This window comes from Sus scrofa, chromosome 15 (assembly GCF_000003025.6).
Source record: "Sus scrofa isolate TJ Tabasco breed Duroc chromosome 15, Sscrofa11.1, whole genome shotgun sequence".
Taxonomy (NCBI): Eukaryota; Metazoa; Chordata; class Mammalia; order Artiodactyla; family Suidae; genus Sus; species Sus scrofa.
In genome coordinates, this window is record NC_010457.5 from 4,050,523 (window position 1) to 4,074,866 (window position 24,344).

Here is a 24,344-nt window from a genome sequence, read left to right on the forward strand (position 1 = left end):
TGAATGAACAAATATTGCAATGTAAAACCAAAACAGACTTTCCCCAACAGAAGTTACTTGTTGGGAGTATTCTCCAACCTAGTGGGGAAAGACTCTTGGATTTAGAAGATATGGGTACTATGATCTCAAAGAAACAGGATTACTATGAAATAACGTATCTAAGTTCTGCTTCTCTTCCATCAATACATTCTCTCCTTAGCACAATCTCAGAAACAAAGTGTAGCCAGATCCTCAAATCCCACTAAAAAATCTTCTTAGGTCTCACCGAAAATGCAGATTCACAGGACAACCACAAGCTACCCGGGGCAACAGTCTATCCAGAACATCAGAGGATAAGTACTGATGTATGTCAGCAGGGCAGGGTCAGCCATTCCTCTCTGCAGGAGTCCTTGTAGCAGTCCATGTAATGGTTCATACAACTATCAGGAAGCTCTTTTCTGGCCTCCAAGATCATTGTTTCAGTTCAAGATGAGACAGCCACATCGGACAGAGGAGGAAGCTGCACTGATTTAGGGACCTTGTGCCCGACCAGGAGTTGGAATCCTAGTAATAACTCCATAAGCACAGCTTTCAGGATCCCTTCAAGGGTCACATCCATTCATAAGAGTTACCATATTCAGGGAAACCCAAAGATATGGCTTTCTGCCAGATATTTATAGCACCATCAGTACAGATGAAGTTTATCAATTTTTACCATAAGCAATGTTGCCTAGTGACACAGCTGATATATTACCCTTATCAGGTTACCAAGGAAACAGAGCTAGCAGTTAACAGAAGGTCAAACTCTCATGCTGAAGGGGAAAAGGTTTTGTTAAACCTTTGCCCATACAGGGCAAGATGCCCTTCTATTGCACTGGTATGAGATGAGAGTAAGAATGACCACTTAGTTACCATGAGATTTTAAAAGTCAGCTTTGCAGGATTGGAGGAGGGATGGAAGTAGGGAGGAGTATAAGACAGGGGAAAGAAATAGAATAAAATTATTTTGTAACCCTGAGCAGCATCCTGTTTCCATTCGTTTTAATTCCAGTTAACAGCTGAATAAAAATAGAATCTAAATTCAATGTTTCTGTTTTGTAAGCAAGTAGATAGAGTAAGATCCTAAACTAAATTTACTTATGTAATAAGTCATCTGGAATGATCTATAGAATACAGATTAATTTATTGAGTCTTGGAGGTATAAAAACTTGAGAAAAATTTACGTCTTGGCAAATGAAATATCTACTGAATTTCTGAAAATTTTATCTTGCTCCATGTCTAAAGACAATTTGTAAAGAAAATCAAACATAAAAAAAATGCCTAACAATTACTGAGTGGCTCTTAATTGGGGTTCAAAATACTTTTGTGATGTAGATACATTTAAATCTCAAAGATATTTCAGTGTCTAGCATGGTGTCTGGTTCAGAGTGGATACTCAAGTATACTGAATTAATGAAGTGTACCTTTTGTATTCTATTTTGCAGTTACTGTGAATGGAGTCAAAACATCTATTAAAATTAAATTAGGAGTTCCTGTCCTGGTGAAGTGGAAACAAATCTGACTAGGAACCATGAAGTGGCAGGTTTGGTCCCTGATCCCTGGCCTCACTCAGTTGGTTAAGGATCTGGTGTTGCTGTGAGCTGTGGTGTAGGCTGCAGATGTGGCTCGGATCTGGTGTTGCTGTAGCTGTGGGGTAGGCTGGCAGCTGTAGCTCCAATTCGACCCTCACCTGGGAACCTCCATATGCTGTGGGTGTGGCCCTAAAAAGCAAAAAACAAAAAAAAAACAAAAAACAAAAACTTGTATTAACCAAAATACGTATGGCATGGCTATTTCTTTCTTTCTTTCGTTTTTTCTTTTTTCTTTTTAGGGCTGCACCTGCTGTATATGAAAGTTCCCAGGCTAGAGGTAGAATCAGAGCTGCAGCTGAGGCCTACACTACAGCCACAGTAACTCAGGATCCAAGCTGCGTCTGTGACCTACACAGTAGCTCACAACACCACCGGATCCTTAACCCACTGAGTGAAGCCAGGCATTGAACCCACATCCTCACAGATACTGGTCAGGTTCTTAACCCACTGTGCGACAATGGGAATTCCATACAGCTATTCTTAAATCTACATTCAGTTCCACGAATACTTATTGAGCACCTCGATGTGCGTTATCTGTACTAGGTGCTGGGAACACCATTTTTGCTCTCTAGATATTCCCAGAAAATTCAAACATGACAGAGTACCAAACTAGATGGTGCCAAAGTGCTCTGAAGAAGAACAAAAGAAGTTTGATAGGATGTTCCAAGACAAATCTCAAAGGATAAGTAAGAGAGAAGCAAGCACAGATAAGTGGAGTGCATTCCTTATTGAGCAAAGGTGTGGAGGTGAGAAAAAACAGTATACGTGGCAAATTTAAGAACAATTTAGAATTGCTGAAGGAAATACTAAATATTAACATGAGTAAAGAGTGAAAGATGAAACACCATTACGAGATGAACATAAAGTATTTACCTATTAACATACTGCATTTAAATATCAACAAATGTTAACAAATCCATCCAGTAGAAATAATGCTATAAATGCCTCTTGGCCCCTCTCTACCCCCAAAGCTTTAACAATACTCTGCTTAATTTTGGAACATACAAATGACAGACACCTTTTATTAACCACTCATCAACTAAATACTGAATTCATATTTTCAGTTTTGCTTTGTATATATTCCAGCCAATAAGCATTGAGAATCTTCCTGCCTTAAAAAAAAACAAAAAAAAAAAAAACACAAAGAACAGTTTTCTACTAAAAACTCTATAATACAAAAGATTATTAAAATCTAGCATTTTATTTTGTAACATTCCCATCCCTCGCTTTCCATTTCATCTATCTAACAGGTGGTCATTAAATTGAACACATTCAGTTTAAAAAAATCCACATTTTAATAATATTATACTGCGATACCCCTATATTAATTTCCTTTCCAAAGAATGGTTTTTCCTAAATTCTTTTTGAATGATGACTGAAATACTCATGACACTACTTTTTTTTTTTTTTTTTTGTCTTTTTTTTGCTATTTCTTGGGCCGCTCCCGCGGCATATGGAGGTTCCCAGGCTAGGGGTCGAATCAGAGCTGTAGCCGCCAGCCTACGCCAGAGCCACAGCAACGCGGGATCCGAGCTTCGTCTGCAACCTACACCACAGCTCACGGCAACGCCGGACCCTTAACCCACTGAGCAAGGGCAGGGACCGAACCTGCAACCTCATGGTTCCTAGTCGGATTCGTTAACCACTGCGCCACGACGGGAACTCCGTGACACTACTTCTGATTGTTACTGTCAAAGGAAATAGTCCAGAGAATGCTCACAGGATAGAAAAACATGGAAATACCTCACAAATTCATAAGTTTGCTCTTCTCAACTCAGAGCTGGAACCTCTGGTTCACAGAGTCTACTGCGGTCGTTTCCTCACTTAAAGCTATTCTCACTCCACCTTCCTCTCTCTTTTGCGTTAACAACGCTGGGAAATACTAATGTTGTGAAGAGAGGAAAGCCTCATAGTGAGTGCCGATGTGTCTGAAAAGAGGCTTGCTAGGCCCTTTTTGGTGCATGCTCCAGAAAAAAAGCAAAGATGTTCTGCCCTTCCCCTATTCCTGCTTGGGGTGGGGGTGGGGGAGAGGAGACTTATAAATGTGAAAACTGGTGATGAAGTTGGAAGCTACCTAGTCCCAAATCTTCCTTTAGGAAAGTGGTGATGTCTAAATTCATTCTCTCCGATGCTGGCTGTGCAACTCGATCTCTGTCAGACTCCAAAGCAGTGAAGAATTGCACCTGCTCCCTGGGTAACTGGGCTTGAAGGAGGTAAGACAAGTAGGAACCAAGTTTAGGTATCAGGAAGTGACCGCAATATATAATTTCATCTCTCAGGTATGCTATCACAAATATACATAAAATATATATAAAAGCAGTGGACTATACAGGAGAATGAACTATCGATATTTTAAGCACTGTTTTTCATACATCAATTACTAAAGGAAAGAAGGAAGGATGGGAAAAGAATGGAAGGGAGAGGAAACTAGTCAACATAAAGCTTCCATTTATTTGTCAGGTAGTTATCTCAAAGTTAGTGCTCTTTAGGTTTTTTTATTTTTATTTTTTTGGTTTTGTTTTATTTTGTTTTGTCACTAGGTAAGAAGAGGACAGTGAATTCAGCTTTGAGGCTTGATAAGTTCCCTGCAAAATGTGAATGGATAGGGTTGGGGCTGAGGGCATTTAGCTAGCCTCAAGAGAAAGATGAGTAGCACCAAAATCAGAGTGTCCAAGGGTTCATGAGGAACAATGTAGATTTGATCTAGGGTCACACCAACTTCTACACAATCTTAGCTGGTAGGATGAGCAACATGGAAGGGGTCTTTTTGTAGTGGTGACACTTGAAGATAAGCAGGAGGAGCAATTAGTTTCCTTGAGATCTACCCTATACAAGGCAGAGGCATTAAGGATTCTCTGCCTTACATAGAGAGCTGCAGCCTCATGACATCCCAGGAAAAGGAAGTTTACCAGTATTGGACAAGATACCAAATCTTTAGTCTGATCAAAGAGAGTGGCAATGGAGGAAGAAGGCTATAACTTATGGGCATTAGAGCACTTACAGACTTAATCTAGGCATTGGCTAATAGGCAAAAAAATGAGAAAAATTAACCTCCATGTAACAATGACATAACTAATACCCTGACTCAAGAACTGGTTGGGTAGGTTTCTAGGTCAAAGATTGATAAGTTAGGAAGCAGCAATATTACACTTGGTATACTCACAGGCTTTACAACATGTATAAATTGTACAGGGGTGGCAAAACTGCCGTTAAGATCAAGATCACCATCAAGATCACCAGTTTTTTAAAAATAAGTGAGCCCTTGTTGACACACAGATAGTCTCATCCAAAATATGCATTAGTACAGAAATCAGAAAAAAAAATTCACTGCTGTGACATTGATCATTGAAATGCTATTACCAGCTACTTATAATTACAATAATCTTGTAATTACAGATCAGTCTGATTTGTATCTCTAATAGGCAAGTGGGGTTATTTATGATTACGGAAATAGAATTTTGTAAAGGAGTTAAAAAAAACCTATGGGATTGCAAATATCTTTTAAAAATTAGTAAAAATGATTTGTATTATTTTTAAACACCCTAACAAAATTAAACCTAAAAAACTATTTCAGGTGTTCTCATTGTGGCACAGAGGATATGAACCTGACTGGCGTTCATGAGGATGCAGGTTCGATCCCTAGCTTTGCTCGGTGGGTCAAGGATCCAGCATTGCTGTGAGCTGTGGTGTAGGTCACAGACGCGGCTGGGATACTGCATGGCTGTGGCTGTGGCTGTGGTGTAGGCTGGCAGCTACAGCTCTGATTTGACCCCTAACCTGGGAATTTTCACATGCTGTGAGTGTGGCCCTAAAAAAAAAGATCATTTCAAAATCTGTGTCACCCAGAGTCTAGAAAATTTCTTTGAGATGCAAAAGAAAATGTATAAAATACAAAGAATAAAAGGAGGAATAAAGGGTATTAGCATCAGAAATAAGACCTATCTAACTTTTTTTATAATCTTGGTGGAAATATGCATAAAGCCGCTTTGGTTAGAAAATGAGCAGGTAATAAAATGGCAGGGTGACAGGAGAAGCAGCAGAACCATAGTTCCATCTATAAAGGCCAGGTAAACTAATATATATGATTTGAATGAGGTGAGGTCATTTAGGGAGAAATGACAAAAACATATCCATAGAACAAATAATCATGCACTATCAGTCAATATAAGAATAAAGAAACTTGGAAGTAATATTTTCTTCCAATGTCTTCTGTGAAATCTTCTGTTTAACACTCCACATTCTTGAGGGAATTATTAAGAAGGATACTAACAAAATAAGTAACCTTTACCTCAAAATTTTTAATGAATTGTGGAATAGCAGTCCATATCTCAGGCCCTAAAATAATCAGTTTATAAACATATGCGATATAAAAACAGACTAGCAGAATTAACTTCCACTACTATGCAAAGAACACATAAGGTAGAAATTTATCAAGTCCCACAAGAATGAATAACAAAAACTGATTCCGTAAAAACCATATATTTAATTAAAAACTTATAAAGTGGGCCTCCCCAGTGGGACATTAAGGCATGATCCATGTACTTGAGGCCTCGAAATATGTGAAAGTATGTCACAAGTTACAAAGAATCAAGATGTCTCCTTATCCTGTGCTAGAGAAATCCTTTAAAGAATTTGAAGAATTTCCTTTGGTTATTTCTTAATTGAGAAGTAATTTTAAATTATTTACATATAGACTATTACACAACGTTTTAATTATACTAGTATATTGGCCTAGCTCACTTAATATTAATTAAATTTCTAGTAGTCTAATGTATTAAATTAAACTGCTTTACTGCATCCAAACTTGAGTATGATGATAGCTCTCATGTATAACACAGTGACTATAGTTTATAACACTGTATTACATAATTAAAATTTCCTAAGAGAATAGAACTTAAATGTTCTCACAAAAAAAAGAAACAGAAAAAGAAAGAAAAAGAATAAAGGGAAGAAGTGGGGAAGGGAGGGAAAGAAGAGGAGAAAAGGGGAGGGGAGGAGAGGGGAAGGAGGAAAGAAAGGTAAATACATGAGGTGAAGAATGTGTGAAGAATGAGAGGAAATCCTTTCACCTTGTATATGTATACACATTGTACCCTTTAAATATCTTACAATTTTATTCATCAATTATGTCTCAAAAAGGCTGAAAAAAAAAAAAAAAAAGAGTGAGTTGGGTGTTCATGTTATGGCTCAGGGGTTAGAATTCAACCAGATTCATGAGGATGCAGGTTCAATCCCTGGCCTTGTTCAGTGGGTTAAGAATCTGGCATTGCCTTGAGCTGTGGTGTAGGTCACAGACCCAGTTCAGACCCTGCGTTGCTGCAGCTGTGGCACAGGCCTACACAGCAGCTCTGATTCAGCTCCTAGACTGGGAACTTCCATATGCCGCAGGTGTGCCTAAAAAGCAAACAAATAAAAAGAGTGTATTGATGTCAATAGGGCAGAAAAGTTGTTTACTGGACGCTCCACTACTAAATGTGTAAATGCTGCAGCTTATTGTATATAAAAAAGGCAAATAGTAAACTGAACTTTTCTTCAGTTGTCAGAACCAGGCTTCATGCACGTGCAGATATTTTCATATTAAAAAAAGCCACTGACAGTTATGTATCTATAAATGATGGTATGATGAAAATACACAAACTACAGAAATAGATACATGACTTTTTTTTTAATACCACAAGGAAGGATTAGTAAGAACTTCTTGCTAAGGTTCTTCATCCAGAAAGTCTTCTGTCATCATACAACATTAGCAAGATTACAAAGGCACACACACAGGAGACTAGCTACTGTAAAAGCTTATATCCAGACTTTTCATTTATTTACTCACTCATTCATCCATGCAGCAATCAACCATCCAATACACTTCATGAAACACTTCTGTTGTGTTTCAATGACTTAATTTTTGAAATAGCTAAGAGAAGTTCTGACCAAGCTCATATAAGGCCACTACGTTCTTCTGGAAAGCTATGTTTAATACACACACAAAAAAAAATGCATTCTGGCAAGAAGTTTTTAAGCTAATTACTCAAGCAAACTTTTTGCCTAACAGACATTCTTCGGGTCAATCTTTTAAGGTCAGACAGATAATGAACTCTACTCAAGGAAAATTTTAAGCACTGCATTTATCCTATACAGAAACTAGAGATAAATGGAAAAGTATGTGGGGAGACAGACCAAACTTCATGATTATACATTGTTCATTTTTTTAATGAAGTAATAGAACTAAATATAAATGACAGTGGAGAATATTTAGTAGTAAACAACTTAGAGTCTCTTTTTTTAAGTATCCGAAATGCAAATAAAAGCCAATCAGGAAAATCAAAATAAATACTCATGTCCTGGGACAGGTTAAGCCAACTACGATCTAAACTTGCTTCTTAATGAGATCACACAGACTATAAAAGATCTACAGAACAAGACCTATATAAATATAAACGTTGGCAACATTGGAATGAGATAGGTTTGCACTGAGGCTTGTCCCACCAATCAGCTAAGGGACAATGAAAAAATTAAATTTAGTACTGAGCAGTTTTGACTTCATCATCTGGAAAACACAGGTACTATCTAATCTGTAGGTTATTTGTATCAAATCTGCAGTGTCAGAGAAAACAGTTCATCACACTATTAAATAATTCATTAAAGTTCAATGTTACAAAAATGTAATACATATGGTAAGATGGAAATAGGAAAAAAAAACAAAAAACAAAAAATACCAAACTCTGAGGTATAGGTAGGGAGGTGTTACTCATTTTCTTCCTTAGAACAGCACTCTAATAAAAATATTCTTTGTGTAGTTTAAAGTAGTTAAAAGTAAAGGGCAAAGAACATTATTTTTGATACAATATCTCTGGAAATGACCTATAAATCACATTGAAGATTTTCATGTCTGTCCTTTAAAATCAATAAATCTGAACCAGATTTATACTAGTACTTATTTCAAGGCCCAGAAGACAAAGTAAACAAATTAGAAAATAAAGTAACAACTCAATAACTGTTTTTATAATCTATGTTTTTGTTTTTTGTTTGTTTTTTGGCTTTTTAGGGCTGCACCTGAGGCATATGGTAGTTCCCAAGCTACGGGCTAAATCATAGCTACAGCTGCCAGCCTACGCCACAGCTGCAGCAATGCCAGATCCAAGCCACATCTGTGACCTACACCACAGCTCACAGCAATGCAGGATCCTTAACCCACTGAGTGAGGCCAGGGACCGAACCCACATTCTCATGGATCCTAGGTGGGTTCACTAACTGCTAAGCCATGACAGGAACTCCAAAATCTATTTTTTTTTAAATATAGCAATAATTTTGTGGGCATTTTTGTCATGCTACTGCTAATATCTAGGATCTAAGTTTCAAGGGGAAAAATCTAAGTAGTGATAGTACTACAACTGCATTTGACTAAATTACCAACTATAAAGTACATTGGACGTATATTTGCTTTTAGCATGTCGGATTTAAAATTGGAAAAACTGGAGTTCCCATCGTTGCGCAGCAGAAGAGAATCCAACTAGGAACCATAAGTTTGCGGGTTCAATCCCTGGCCTTCTCAGTGGGTTAAGGATCCAGCTTTGCCCTGAGCAGTGATGTAGGTCGCCGACTCAGATCCTGTGTTGCTGTGGCTGTGGCATAAGCCAGCAGCTGCAGCTCTGATTTGACCCCTCGCCTGGGAACCTCCATATGCTGTGGGTCTGGCCCTAAAAAGCAAAACAAAACAACAACAACAACAAAAAGATAAAGATAAAATTGGAAAAACTGATACCAGTATTATAGTATGGGATTCTAAGAATTACAGTCCTTTGACTAATTAAGTCAAACAAGATCTTCATACTGTCCACTTCTCATGACCAAAATGCCTTTAAATGTAGAAATCAGGAACAAGAAAGATACTCTTACAGACTTGAGGGAAAACAAAATCAAAAATAAACAAAAAAAAAACTTTTACAAAAATCTCAGAAATCACCAAAGAAAGAAATCACAATAAAAATCAGAAAATATTTATAAGAAAACTGTAGCAAAACACATACACATCAAAACTTGTGGAATGCAAATAAAGCAATACTTAATGTACATTTAATGCCCTAAATGCTTATAGGAAAGGTAAATGGCTGAAAATGAGTGAGAAAGCAAATTAAAGTTTTTAAGTCAGCATGTACCATATGAATAAAGTAAATTAAAAAAAAATAGAAGAAAGAAAGTAATACAGTTACAGAAAAAAATTAAGTAGGAAAGCATCCAATAGTAGGTATCAGTATATGCAAAAGCTAGTTCTTCAAAAAGATGAACAAAACTGATAATGCCATTACAGACTTGATCATTAATAATAAAGAGAAAAATAACTTAAAAATGTTAAGAGTTACCATTGTGGCCCAGTGGAAACAAATCTGACTAGCATCCCTGAGGATGCAGGTTCAATCCCTGACTTCACTCAGTGGGTTAAGGATCCAGCGTTGCCGTGAGCTGTGGTGCAGGTCACAGATGCAGCTCAGATCCCGAGTTGCTGTGGCTGTGGTGTAGGCCAGTGGTTACAGCTCTGATTCAACCCCTAGCCTGGGAACCTCCATATGCCAAAAGCGAGGCCTTAAAATAAATAAATATATAAGTAAAAACATTAGATAAGAAAAATGGAATATATCAAATAATGTATATGATTAAACAGGTAAGACAATATTAGGAACAACTTTATGCCAACAAATGTAAAATTATAAATGATGTAGATGAACGCCTAGAAAAACCCACTATATTATCTATTTTTTTTTTTTAATTTTATTTTTGTTTGAACCTGTGGCATGCAGAAGCTCCCAGGCTAGGGGCAGAACCTGTACCACAGCAAAGACCTGAGGGACAAGAGTAACAACACCAGATCCTTAAACCACTGAGGAACTTCTCAGTGTATTATCTAACGAATACATTAGCATTCTAAATATTCCTTAACCACTAAAGTAATTGCATCAAAAGTTAAAAATCTCACAAGATAACAGCAGTTCTGATGGGTCCTGATAAATTTCACTATGCTTTTAAGAAAGAATATTCTAGTCTTATATAAACACTTCTAGAGAATAGGAAAAAAAAAGACGGTCGTTAGGTAATTTTTACAAAAAAGGAGACAATTATGAAACAGACTTGCTTTATGAATAGAGATGCAAAATGCTCAAAGTAAATATTTTAAAATCTAATCCAGTGATGAACAAAAAAGATATTACAACATGAGTAAGTTGGTTTCATAACAGGAATGCCAAGTTAGTTTAATTTGGAAAGTTGCTTAAATATAATTTAATCTAACATTTGCATTAACAGATTAAAGGAGAAAATTCACATAATCATCTAAATAAATGCATTTAATATAACTTAACCTTTGTGTATGATAAAAACTTTCAATACTAGGAACAGAAGAGGACTTTAAAAATCTAATAAAAGGCACTCAAAAGAAAAAAGTCATACTTAAAGGTGATGTGTAAAGCATTCTTTATAGCAACATTACAAGGATGTCCATTATCATTAGCACTGTAGATTTTAGCTCCCATATAAAGGCAAAGAGAAGAAATAGTAGGTAATAAGGCCTGGAGAGGAACAAACAAAAGTTTTACTGTTTGTTGAGAATGATTATTTATTTAAAAGATATCCTAAGAGTATACAAATATACTATTAAAATGAAAAAGAATGTTTAGTAATTTTCTGGATAAATAACCAACACATAAAAGACATGTGACAAACTGATCATGGAGGGAGTTCCCGCTGTGGCTCAGTGGAACAAATCTGACTAGTATCCATCAGGATGTGGGTTCAATCTTTGGCCTTGTTCAGTGGGTTAAAGATCTGGTGTTGCCATGAGCTGTGGTATAGGTCACGGACGTTGCTTGGATCCTGTGTTGCTGTGGCTGTGGTGTAGGCTGGCAGCTGCAACTTCAATTCGACCCCTGGCCTGAGAACTTCCATATGCCATGAGTGCAGCTATAAATATCAAAAAGAAAAAAGAAAGAAAGAAAAGAGAAAAGACATGTAATTTCCACAGATAAACTATGGAACAAGATGTAGTGCACAGTATCTACTAGTGAGACCTATTTTAAAGGTGTAGAAATTAAGCCAAAGATTAGTCAAAGTGACCAATGGAACATGATAGTGGGTCCAGAAGTTGACTTACACACATATTACAACACACTTTAAGACCAATTGGATGTTGAAAAACAATGGTAAAGGAGAATCTATTCAATAGACAATTCAAGAACCCTTAACAACAGAAGGAAAAAAAATTAGATCCTTATTTCAAATTCTACACAGAAATCAAATTTGAGTGCAAGTGGACCCAAAGGCCTAAATGTAAAAAACAAACTTTAAAACAAAGTTATAGAAGTATTTATTAAACAGGACAAAAAGAAGAATTAAGAATTTCTGTTCATCAAAGCACCAGAAAAATAAACTGCAAATGGGAGAAGACATGTGCAATACACATAGCCAACAGAGAATGAGTATCCAGACATATGACAAAATTGAATCATAAATGTACTAAATACATGTGAAAATATATTTATTACTATATTAGTTATTTAGAAAATACAAATTAAAATTTTAAGATGCTATTTCACACCTATCAGATGGCAAAACTTAAAAAAAAAGTGGGAGGTGGGCAATACCAAGTGTCAGATAAATAGCAGAGCAATGAAAATTTTTATTTCCTGGTGGTAGGAGTATAATTTGATAGAATGATTTTGTACAACAGACTGAATTTACCATATAATAGTTGATCCCATACAGACTACGATCTTGCAATTCCTATGTAAAACTACATTATAGTACTTCTCAAACTATCCACTGAACAGTCATTTGTATATTTTAAAATTTCAAATCTGTCACAGATTAATACTGTGTAAAATTCAATAAAAATGAGTTATGAGGTAACTGGTCCTGTATTTGGATGAAAGTCATGTGCTATGAGAGTTTTTAAACATTCTTAATTTCTAGATTTATTCTGTCACAGACCAGAGACAAGTTGCAGATCAGTAATGGTCCATGGAAAATTTAGGAGAGCATTATGTTCAGTGATAATGGAAATGTATATCTGAGCTTGAAAGACTAAAATCAAAGTGTTCTGACCACAATGGAAAGTTTTAAGAAACCCAGAGCAGAAGAAAATTTGTAAAATTCACAAATATGTGGAAATCAAATAACACACTTCTAAATAATCTATAGGTCAAAAAGGAACTCACAAGAAAAATTAGAAAATACTTGAAGATAAAGATAATGAGAAAGCATAACATGAAAACATATGTAGTGAAAGTAGTGTTAAGAGGAAAACTTATAGCTATAAATGCCCACTTTAGAAAAGAGAAAAAAAGACCACAAATTAATAACATAAGCTTCACTTTATGAGGCTAGAAAAAGTAAACTAAATCCAAAGCATAAAGAAAGGAATAAAGATTAAAGCAGAGATAAAGAAGAGGAAAGTAAAAGAGAAAAACTAATAAAACCAAAAGGTGGTTATCTGAAAAGATCAACAAAGTTGACAAACCTTTATATAGATGCACCTAGTTAAAAAGTGAGAAGGCTAAAATTAATAAAATCAGGGATGAAAACAGGGACATTACTACTGACTTTATACAAATAAAAAAGAATTATAAAAGAATACAATGAACAGTTTATGCCAAACAAATTAGATAACCTAAATGAAATGCAAAAAGTCCTAGAAACACACAAATTACCAAAACTAAGAAGAAACAGAAAATCTGAATATGCTTAGAACAAATAAAAAGATTAACTAAATAAGCAAAAACTTTCTGGGAGTTCCCTTTGGCTCTGTGATTAACAAACCTGTCTGACTAGGATCCATGAGGATGCAGTTTCAATCCTTGGCCTTGCCCAGTGGGTTAAGGATCTGGTGCTGCTGTGAGCTGTGGTGGAGGTCACAGAAGCAGTTCGGATCTGGCGTTGCTGTGTCTGTGGTGTAGGCCCGTATCTGTAGCTCTGATTTGACCCCTAGCCTGGGAACTTCCATATGCCTCAGGTGCTGCCCTAAAAAGCCAAAAAAAAAAAAAAAAAAAGCTAAAAAAAGGCCAAAACTTTCTAATACAAAAGTCCAGGATCAGATGGCTTCATGAGTGAATTCTATCAAACGTTTAAAGAAAAATGAACACCAATTCTTCTCAGGCTCTTCCAAAAAATAAAAGGGTAAAGAATACTCCCTAACTTATTCTATGACCACTATACCCTAATAGCAAAGCCAAATATAGAAACATAAGAAAACTAGAGATCAATATCTCTCATGTATATAAATGCAATGATTATCAACAAAATACTAAAAATCAAATCCAGTTGCATCTAAATGGATTACACATGATAGTCAAGTGGGATTTATCCCAGGAATGTATGGATGGTTCAACATTTGAAAAATAGTCAATGTGAAACACCAGATAAATAGAACATAGGCAAAAAAAAGATCATTGCATTGGATGAAGAAAGCATATGACAAAATCCACCACCATTTTATAACTCAAACAAAAATAAGAATATTCTACAAAGTAGAAATAGAAATTTCTTCAACCTGAAGGAGTATCTAAGTAAAATCCACCAATAAGACAAGATCTAAATGATAAGCTATAAATGCCCACTTTAGAAAAGAGAAAAAAAGAGATCACAAATTAATAACATAAGCTTCACTTTATGAGACTAGAAAAAGAGTAACTAAATCCAAAGCAAAAAGAAAGGAATAAAGATTAAAGAAAAGTGAAAGCTTTTCCCTTAAGATCAGGAACAAGAAAAGCATTTTTACTCATGTTTCTATTCAACAGGATACTGGAAATTCTAGCTGGGGAAATTAGGTAAGAAAAAGAAAGTCATTCACACTAGGAAGGAAGAAGTAAAAATATCTCTAACTGCAGATGACAAGATTTTATCTAAATTAAGCTCCAAGGAACTCATAAAAATTTTCCAGTTAATAACTTCAGCAAAGCTGTGGAATACATGATCCATATACACACAAAAAAGTTGTATTTCTAAACACAAACAATGAACAAACCAAAGAGGAAATTAAGAAAACAATTCCATTTACAATGGCCTCAGAAAGAATAATAATAATAAAAAAAAAACCCTCGGGAACAGATTTAACCAAGAAGCACAGGACTTCTACAACGAAAATTAGAAAACATTGTTCAAAGAAAGTAGTGAAGACCTACAATAAATGAAAGACATCCTGTGTTAATGGATTGGAAAATTAATATTAAGACAGTAAGAATCCCCAAACTGATCTATAGATGCAATGTAATCTCTATGAACAATCTTAGAAAATTAAAAAAAAAAAAGTTTGGGGGACTCACAATTCTGATTTCAAATTTTACTACAAAGCTATAGTACTCAAAACAGTGTGGTACTGACATAAGGAGAAATACACAAACCAATGGAATAGAACTGATTCTGAAATATAGCTATGAAATTATGGTCAATTGATTTCTGACAAGGGTGCCAGGACACTTCAATGAAGGAAAAATAGTCTCTTCAACAAATGATTTTAGAGAAATTAAATATACAGAAGAATGAATTTGTACCCCATCTCATATCATATACAAAACTTGACTCAAAATGGGTCAACAATTTTTATGCAAGAGCTAAAAATATATAACTCCTAGAAGCAAACAGAAGTACAAATCTTTGTGATCTTGGATTAGACACTGGTTTCTTAAATACAACACCAAAACCTCAAAAAACAAAAGAAAAAATAAATGTACAACTAAAAACTTCTGTGTACGAAAAGATATTATCAAGAAAGTAAAAACACAACACATGAAATGGGAGAAAATATTTGCAAATATATATATTATATATAATATAAGGGTCTGGTGTCAAAAAAAATACATATAAAACCCCTACAACCTAACAATAAAAAGACAATAAAGACAAATGACTCATTTTAAAAATGGCAAAAGATCTGAATATGTATTTTTCCAAAGATATGTAAATGACCATTAAGCACATAAAAAAATGTTGAACAGCATTGGCCATCAGGAAAATCAAATCTAAACCAAATAAGATAACATTTCATGTCAACCAGGATGGCTATAATAAAAAAGACACATAAGTGTTTGAAAAGATGAGTAGAAACTGTAATCCTCACATATTAATAGTGAGAATGTCTGGCAGTTCCTCAAATGTTAAATGCACAGTCATGATATGACCCAGCAATTCCACTTCTAGGATTACATGAAAATTTGTACACAAATGTCAGCAGCAGCATATCCACAATAAACAAAATGTGATAGCAAGCCAAATATTGATCAACTAATCTAAATGTGATATATCCATAAAATTATGCAAACATAAAAAGGACTTATGTATTAATGTACACTACAATATGAATGAAACATGCAAAATGAAAGAAGTCAGATACAAACGCTATATCTTGCATGGTATCATTTACATGAAATGTTCAGAATAAGCATATTTATAGAGATAATACAGATTAGTGGTTGCCAGGGGATAGGGGAGGGGGAAACTGAAAGTGATTGCTAATAAATTTTTTAGAATGATAGAAATATTCTGGAATTAGACAGTGGTATTATTCCAGGACACTGTTTATATACCCCCAACCACTGAAATGTATACACTTTAAAATGGTGAAGTTTATCTTATGTGACAGATACATACCTCCTCCACTCTCCAAAAAACCAACAAATCAAAGCAAGGTAAGTGCTGAAAAAATCTCAGTTCTTTTCCTCTTTGCATTTCTGTTCAAGACACTGCCACAGGATCTGTACTACAATGATTATTTCATGGCTAGCATCTACTCAAAGATTTTGAGGGATTTCTAGCGCTATCCAAATTCCTCCCTTGGTTAAAGGGAAGGTTAAGAATGGTTGACTCCCTGGGATAATCCACATAGTCCATATGCCACTTGGTTTTCAGCTTCTAAAGAGCTAAGATGATGTCTAATTTCTGGGTATAAATCGCTGAGCTGCTGAGAATCGGTCAATATACCACTGTCCATCAAGCTACATTCAAGTCAATCCACCTATCACATACACTGTTTCCAGAAACTTTCAGCAACTACAGGTTCTTTCTTACCATCTTCCTACAACATGGACAGTTTTACTTTTGTTGCTGGCATCATATCTCAGATACTAACATCACTAATGAAATCCCACTCCTTTGCTCCCCGCATCCCACCATTTGATCCAGTGTTCAATACTGTTTAGAGCGCTGGCTGTGTTTTCCTACACTAGACAAGACACAAGCCTTCATACCTGATGAGTGGACCACCCCAGCATCCCAAGCTGAAACAGGATAGTTTTTCAGAAGTTTCTCGCATACTGACCCTAAAGGAGTTACCACTTCACAGGAGCAAATTTGTAATGTAAGGCCCTCTGGGGGACATTTCAACCACAGAGATTTTTCGCCTGGGAAGAGTCAGTCCCTTCATGTTTTCTATTCACATCCTTTTTATCTTTTCTTCTTCTTCTTTTTTTTTTTTTTTTTTTGTCTTTTTAGGGCTGCACCCACAGCATATGGAGGTTCCCATGCTAGGGGTCGATGGGAGCTGTAGCCACTGGCCAATACCACAGCCACAGCAACACAGGATACAAGCCAGTCTGCAACCTACACCACAGCTCATGGCCACCAATGCTGAATCCTTAACCCACTTAGCGAGACCAGGGGTCAAACACACGTCCTCATGGATTCTAGTCAGGTTCATTACTGCTGAGCCACAAGGATTCCCCTTTTTTCTTTTAGAGGTTTTTCTATTATTTGTCTTCCTCTGATTGAGTTAAGTTACCTTAGCCTTCCTCTTGGATATGTTCTTCCTTTTTCCCCCAAAAAAGCTTCCCTCCTCTCTATCCTCCAACACCAAACCAGCAAACTGTTCTTCATCCAGTCAGTCTTCCTAATAAATACTTTCATAATGCCCCAAAAGAGATTTGGGTGCCTCTTCTCTCGGTTATTTTTTGCTTATACTGCCCCCACCCCTGCCAAAGCATTTTCTAGGTTGTTAATTGTTGATTCTCAAAATGTAGTACATTGCAATGCACAGTACTCACTAAATTCTAAATTCTTCAAGAACAGAGGTTCTGCCTTACTTGTCTTTGTAATTCCAGCGCCTAATAAATAGTAAGCAATCAATAAATAACTTCTTAAATAAATGACTTTTTTAAAGGCTTATCAGGTGCCACAATACAGTTAGCATTTATGGTGTCCTACCAAGACTTTCTTATGGACCAGGCACTGTGCCAACAACTTGGCACACATTCTCTCTGAATCTTCCTAAAAACCCTGTGAAGTAGGTAGAGTTAATAACCACCTTTTATAAAAGGGTAAAGTGATTTTTAGAGATACTAAGTATTTCAGAATTTGAACTCAAAGTTTGACCTCCAAAGTTTATGCTCCTATGCATTTTATACTTCAAAGGGAAAGGATAACAAATAAATTGATGTAATAGGATTGTTTCAAGAGAGCGTATTTAAATATTTAAGTTAGGTGTTATCTACGGTATCGTAGTGAAGGCTGCTTTGTAAGGCTTCCTAAAATATATAAGCATATGCATGAAATCTTACAATCAAGGGTTTTCCTACTTTTGCTGCTTTTGTTCCTCATGCCTTAGTACATGCTGTTCTCAATCTATCAAGCTCTTACCAACTTATCCATCTGTAGAATTCCAATCCATACTTTAAAACTTTGCTAGGGCATCCCTTTAAACTGGAGGATTTCTGCCTGGAGAGATTCACATCGTAAGTGGTTACTATTCCTCACAATTAATTTATTAATGTATATTCATAGATGATATTATATTTATTTACTTACATGTCTATCTTCCCTGTTCACTTTGAATGTTTTCAAAGGCAGAGTCCTTTTCTTCCTCATCTTCATACTCCTAGTACTTGTATAGCAAAAAGCCACATATATATCAAGTTATTTAGTAAAAATATTGGCTTATCGAATTTCTATGCCTCCCAGTTGGGTTTTCAGTAGATTTTGAGGTATTACCTTACCCTAACAGTGGCCAACCAGGCTGTGAAAAATATCCAGACTTGCCACTGCCCATGTTCCTTCCTTCTCAATGCTTTCCCTTTCTCCACACATTTCTCCATACCATTCCTTTTGGTTGCAAAGCCCTTATTTCAACCCAGGCTTGCCTCTGCCAAGCCTATATTCTGAATGACCACAATATACCTTTGATGTGCATCTACTATGGCTTGGGCTAGATTTGAAAACACAAACAAGGCAAGCACTTCATAACCTTGAGGGTAGATAGACACTAAAAGTAGAGATAATCACCTTATATGATGATAAAAGATAGATGTACGTGCCATTAACTAAGATGGAGCAAATTAATTCTGCTTGAGGAGGATTAGGATGATATGATCGAAAGTTACACCTGAATCAGGACTTGTACCAGGTTCTTTCAGGTTGTGGGGGCGATGAAAAGGCAAGGCAAGAGGCATTATATACAAGATAGCACTTGTGTAAAGGCAAGACCTGAAGAAGTACAATACAATCTTGAAGAGGAAGCAGTTGGATGAGCTTCAACACAATATATAAGGGTCTTGAGAGAGTAATGAGAGATGAGGCTGGAGGTCCAAGTTGAAGTAAAAGAGTAAAGATAAAAGGCCCATGTGCCAGACTGAATATTTTATACAAGCCAAAATGAAAAGGCACCCCTTAAGGTTTTTAATCAAGGTCATGACATAACTAGATTTATGTTTGGGAAATAACTTCAGCAAAAGATAGAATATGGACTAAAGGAGAGAAAGCTAGAGGTAGTTTTTTTGTTGTTTTTTTTTTGGTTTTTTTTTTTGCTTTTTAGAGCTGAACCATGGCATATGGAAGTTCTCAAGCTAGGGGTCAAATCGGAGCTACAGCTGCCTGCCTACAGCTTTTCAAAAAATACTGTTTTAAATATAAAGACTTCGGATATATAGTTGAATCAGGACCTGAGGTGTGTATGTGACCTATACCACAGCCCACGCCAATGCCAGATCCTTAACCCACTGAGCAAGGCCAGAGATCAAAATTGTATCCTCAAGGATGCCAGTTGGATTCCTTTCCGTTGTGCCACAACAGGAACTCCACTAGAGGCAGTGGAGTTTAATTTACTAAAGAGATTATCATCATTCCTTAGCCAAGAAATGAGCTAAGGAAGCAGCAACAGGCCTAACATGAAAAAAAACTGAAAAGATTTATGGATTAAAAAGGAGGCAGATTCTATAGGATCTTGTGACTGGTTGACTATAGAGGAAAAGGAAGAGGTGGCAGAGGACTCCTGCATTTCTAACTTGGGAAACGGGGGTGACCAGGGATGACGCCATCAAAGACAGTGGAAGATATTAAAAGTTTAATTACATAAATGCTGATTCTGAAGAACCACCAGGACATACTGTTAACCAGTTACTCTAGGACTTAGTCATATGTTGTCAAATTAACTTCATGTGTTTATGTAAGACTTCTCAACCAATGATGAAATCTTGAAGATCTTTTATTTTTTTCCCAGCATCACCAGTATATAGAAAGGCTTCATTAAAACAACAAACCCTTAGTGAACTGATTTGATTGGTATGGACTATGACTGTACACATAAATCAAGACATAATTTTATTATCCATTCTAGGACTGAGGAGCAAAAATCTTCAGAATTTCTAGATTGCTATGTACAAAAAATCCTAATATATTAAAGGAGAAAGAAGAGAAATGACATCTTTACATATGCTAGTAGCTAGAGGCTATTTTTCCTGCTAACTCTTAGCCTTTATCCTGGGATAGTTAGCCAGGCTACCTGAGAAAGTGACCTAATCCAAGTTCAGTGTTTTTTATTCACCAGTCCCAACAGTATGGTAACAGATACTGTCTCTGCCAAATAATGTATGATCTTGAGGAAGTTACAAAAGTGGACCATTTGTTTAAATCTGTGTAAGGGGATAACAAGGCCTGTCTCACAAATAAGAACTGAACGCTATACATAAAAGTGTCTATAGGAGTTCCTGCTGTGGCATAGCCACAGCTGTGGTGTAGGTGGGAGCTGCCGCTTGGATTCGAACCCTGGGTCGGGAGCTTCCACATGCCAGGAGTGCAGACCAAAAAAAAAAAAAAAAAAAAAAAAAAAAAAAGAAAAAAAGTCTATAACTAAGTCTGGCACATAATAAGCAAGTAAGTTAGTATCTTTCCTTCAAGTGCTTTTCATGAGTGGCAAGAATCTACATTAGCTTTTTAAAAAATACTGTATTAAATATAAAGACTTTGGATATATAGTTGAATCTTGAACACAGGTTTGAACTACATGGATCCACTTAAATGCAGATTTTTGCAACAGCAAAGACTATAGTACTACATGATCCACGGTTGGTTGAATCTGCAGATGTAGACCTATGGGTATGGAGGAACCACAGATATGGAGGGCTGATTATAAATTACAGGTGGCTTTTTGACTGCAGGGAGGGTCAGTGGCCCAAACACCATGCTGGTTGAGGGTCAACCATATTTTAAAGTCATCTTCCAAGTTAGTAACACATAGTAGTTAAGAAGTCAAGGACTGATATTAAATCTAGTTTAAAACTGACTAGTCATATAACCTTTGTTGAGTTAGTTCACCTCAATATGTTTTCTCACCTATGCAACAGGAATAAAAATTGTACTTACTTCGAAGGTGACTATGGGGAATAAATGATATAATGCACACAAAATATGCACTTATTATGTACAAATTAGCACACTAATAAAAAAGTTAGCTATTATAACCATTATAATCCACTCTGTCAAACATGAAAATAAATGTGATTCTTATTGCAGAGATAAACTATACTATTTGTGCATATTATTTGTGTATATTTTTATATACCATTTGTGTGTGTGTGTGTACATAACGTGTGTATACCCTTAGGGACACATGAGGAGAAAGACAAAGGGATCCAAGAAACTGAATTTAACACATAGAAAAAACTACCATAAAGGTAAGTATACTCTTGCAGGAAGAATTTTTAATCAGAAATAAGACTCAATGGGAAAATTACCAACTAAATTTTAATCTTTGGAGAATAACTAAACTGTTATTTTTATGTAAATCTGGATCATCACAGGAGACATGAAAAAAATTTATAGGATGTTTTCATGTATTTTCCAGAAACCCTAGGAATAACAGATTTTACATGGTAATATTTACTGAACAAAGTTTAATTTGCTTTTAAGAAAGAAATATATCAGATGAACATTAAGAGGACTTTTATTTTATAATGAATAATAGCACAAATATTTTTCCCACTCAGAAATAGTTTTTTTCACTTACTCACTGATCATCTTATACTTATTTTTTTCCTCTTAGCAATAAAAAGCCTTTGCTGAGTAATTCACATTTTACCTGATCTCTCCTGACTCCTAACAAGTTTGATGAGACAGTTAACTAAAATATATGGTATAACTGTTGACCAGGGAATTTTTTCTTCTGTGTTTAAACAAATGTCCTAAGACTACTAGACTCATAACTTGTCTTTCAGAGTCATGGTACAAAAGTGTTTATGAATTAATACCAAATAGTTCAACTACATGGGCATACTAGCTCATTAATCCAGATTCAATAACTTAAGATAACAGCCTGTCCCTATTAGTCTAAGTTCAACCCTAAATTTATCTGTGAAGGAAACCAGCAAAAATAAATTAAGACCATAACAAGATTAGGACGGAAATGTTTAGTCAAATTTTACATACTATTTTCAAGCAGTTCTTAAACTGTTTTAGCAGCATAATTTATATACCACCGTTTAATATGTGCACTGCAAATAAGGTTGATTCACTCAGGTATTGAGGTAAGTTCTGGAGACAAGTTTATCTCACCATGTACATTTAGTTGAAGTAAAGCTGCATATATTTTAAAATAATTATATAAGTCTCGCTTTTCCAAAATTCACACTGGACCCAATCTCAATTATTCTGAGGTAGCAGTACTTTCAAGTAAGCTATCATTCACTCAGTATGATTTCTATTAAACACTTGAGTAACTGTAGATACATTCTTAGAGCAAATAAGTATATTTTACAAAGACTACAAATAAGTTTGATTTATCTAAATTTGCATATTGTGACCCACAGAGCCAGGAACTAAAATGTTTTTCTCATAGCATTTATTTTAATTAAAATGATCAACCCAGCACAAGTAACTGCATTTCTTTACAATCCTGGGGGTCATTAACATTAAAGGCACCTAGCTGATACTTTGTAGTAGGTTAAGAAATTAGTGGATAATATATGATAAGTTGAGTATCATTGAAAATCTTGGTCCTAGGCCAAAGGCAGAACTGGTAATAATACACAAAGCTCTTGAATAGTGATTCTTAGACTATAGTGGTGAACAGAAGAATTATGTGGAAATGCTTTTTAAAATGCAAATTTCAGAACCCAGGTCACTGGAAATTCTCTGGGGTATAGTCCCACAGCCTGTATTTTAACAGGCAACTCGTCATTGTGATGGCAAATGGTTGAAATTATTAGTCTTAATAATTATTAATTATTAGTCTTATTTGTCTTCAGAATGTCACAAACCTGTTGATACATAAACAAGGTAATACAGAATTTTTCATAGACAAAAGACACCTTCCCTCAGGAGAACAATACTTTTATCAGATTCTCAAAGGGAGCCAAGCCTCAAAAGAAGGTAAAAGCTATGTTGCCTTGGAAAGCCCTTAAGTCCTAGTAAAAAAAATTCCGGTCCAGCAACAGGATTCCCCTAACTTGTAGGACTTCCTTTAGCATTACTGGTCTGGTCTCCTTTACTTTTTTCAGTCATAGACAGTCACTTTGCAATTTTTAAAATAAAATTACCAAATGCTAGTATGGAAACTTTATCAACATCACTGTTTTCTTTCCAAGAGATTATGAGATCTTGCAAGTATACTTGTAGACTTCTCTCTCTCTCTTTTTTTTTTGCTTTTTTCGTTTCCCAAATTTGTTGAAATAAATTTCATTATTATTGATTTTGTTGCTATTGAATATATAAATTGATTATATAAATTTTGCTACTGTTGATTTAATGTTGATTTTAGATGAACTGTACAGCTGTTAAAAAAAATGTAATAGAACTTGATAATGTAAAATGTTAAAAACTGTCCCTGATTTTGAAAGGTTGATTTAAGTATTTTTAGGTATCCAAGGGAATTATTTAAAATAAAAAAATAAAAAGGCTCTTCGGCTTTTTACTTGGAAGTTCTCTACAGTTCACTCACAGCTGTGAGAAATATTTTATTTGTAAATCATAAAAACCCCCTTTCTTTCTCATAAAGGTATATGCTTCTTATCAGTCACATAAAGGAAGATGCCACTTTAAACTGTTATACAGGCACTAAAAATAAATGGCAGGAAAAGTTGCCAAGGCAAGGTAGAGATGTACTATGACTGAAACACTTTGTTCATCAGGATGCTTAGTTATTCTAATGACTATTATGTAGAAAAGAAAGGAGAAAAGCATGATTTTTCCGAAGCGTGGTAGCATACACTTAATAGCTCTTACTATAATACTGTTTACTTTATATCCACATACAGTCTTATGAAACAGAGATCCTATTAAAGCAAGAATACTGTATACTAATCACTTATTTGCAACTAAACTGCTCACCTGAGGTTTAGAAACTAAACAGTACTTTTGTACATATCTCATGTATCTGTTCCCAATGAAAGGTAAGCAGCAAACCAGGAAGGGATCAATCCCCCTTGGGTGGCAGAACTTTTCTATCCTCCAGGATTAAAATACTGGCTAAAAATACACTTAACTTGTTAAAAAACCATAT

The 24,344-nt window shown here is 35.5% G+C and overlaps 1 protein-coding gene across 15 annotated transcripts in view; it reads right to left on the bottom strand.

The window, feature by feature from the left end:
- The window catches only part of MBD5 (methyl-CpG binding domain protein 5), a 446,601-nt gene that overhangs the window by 400,664 nt on the left and 21,593 nt on the right, over window positions 1-24,344 (bottom strand). The window lies entirely within an intron of this gene.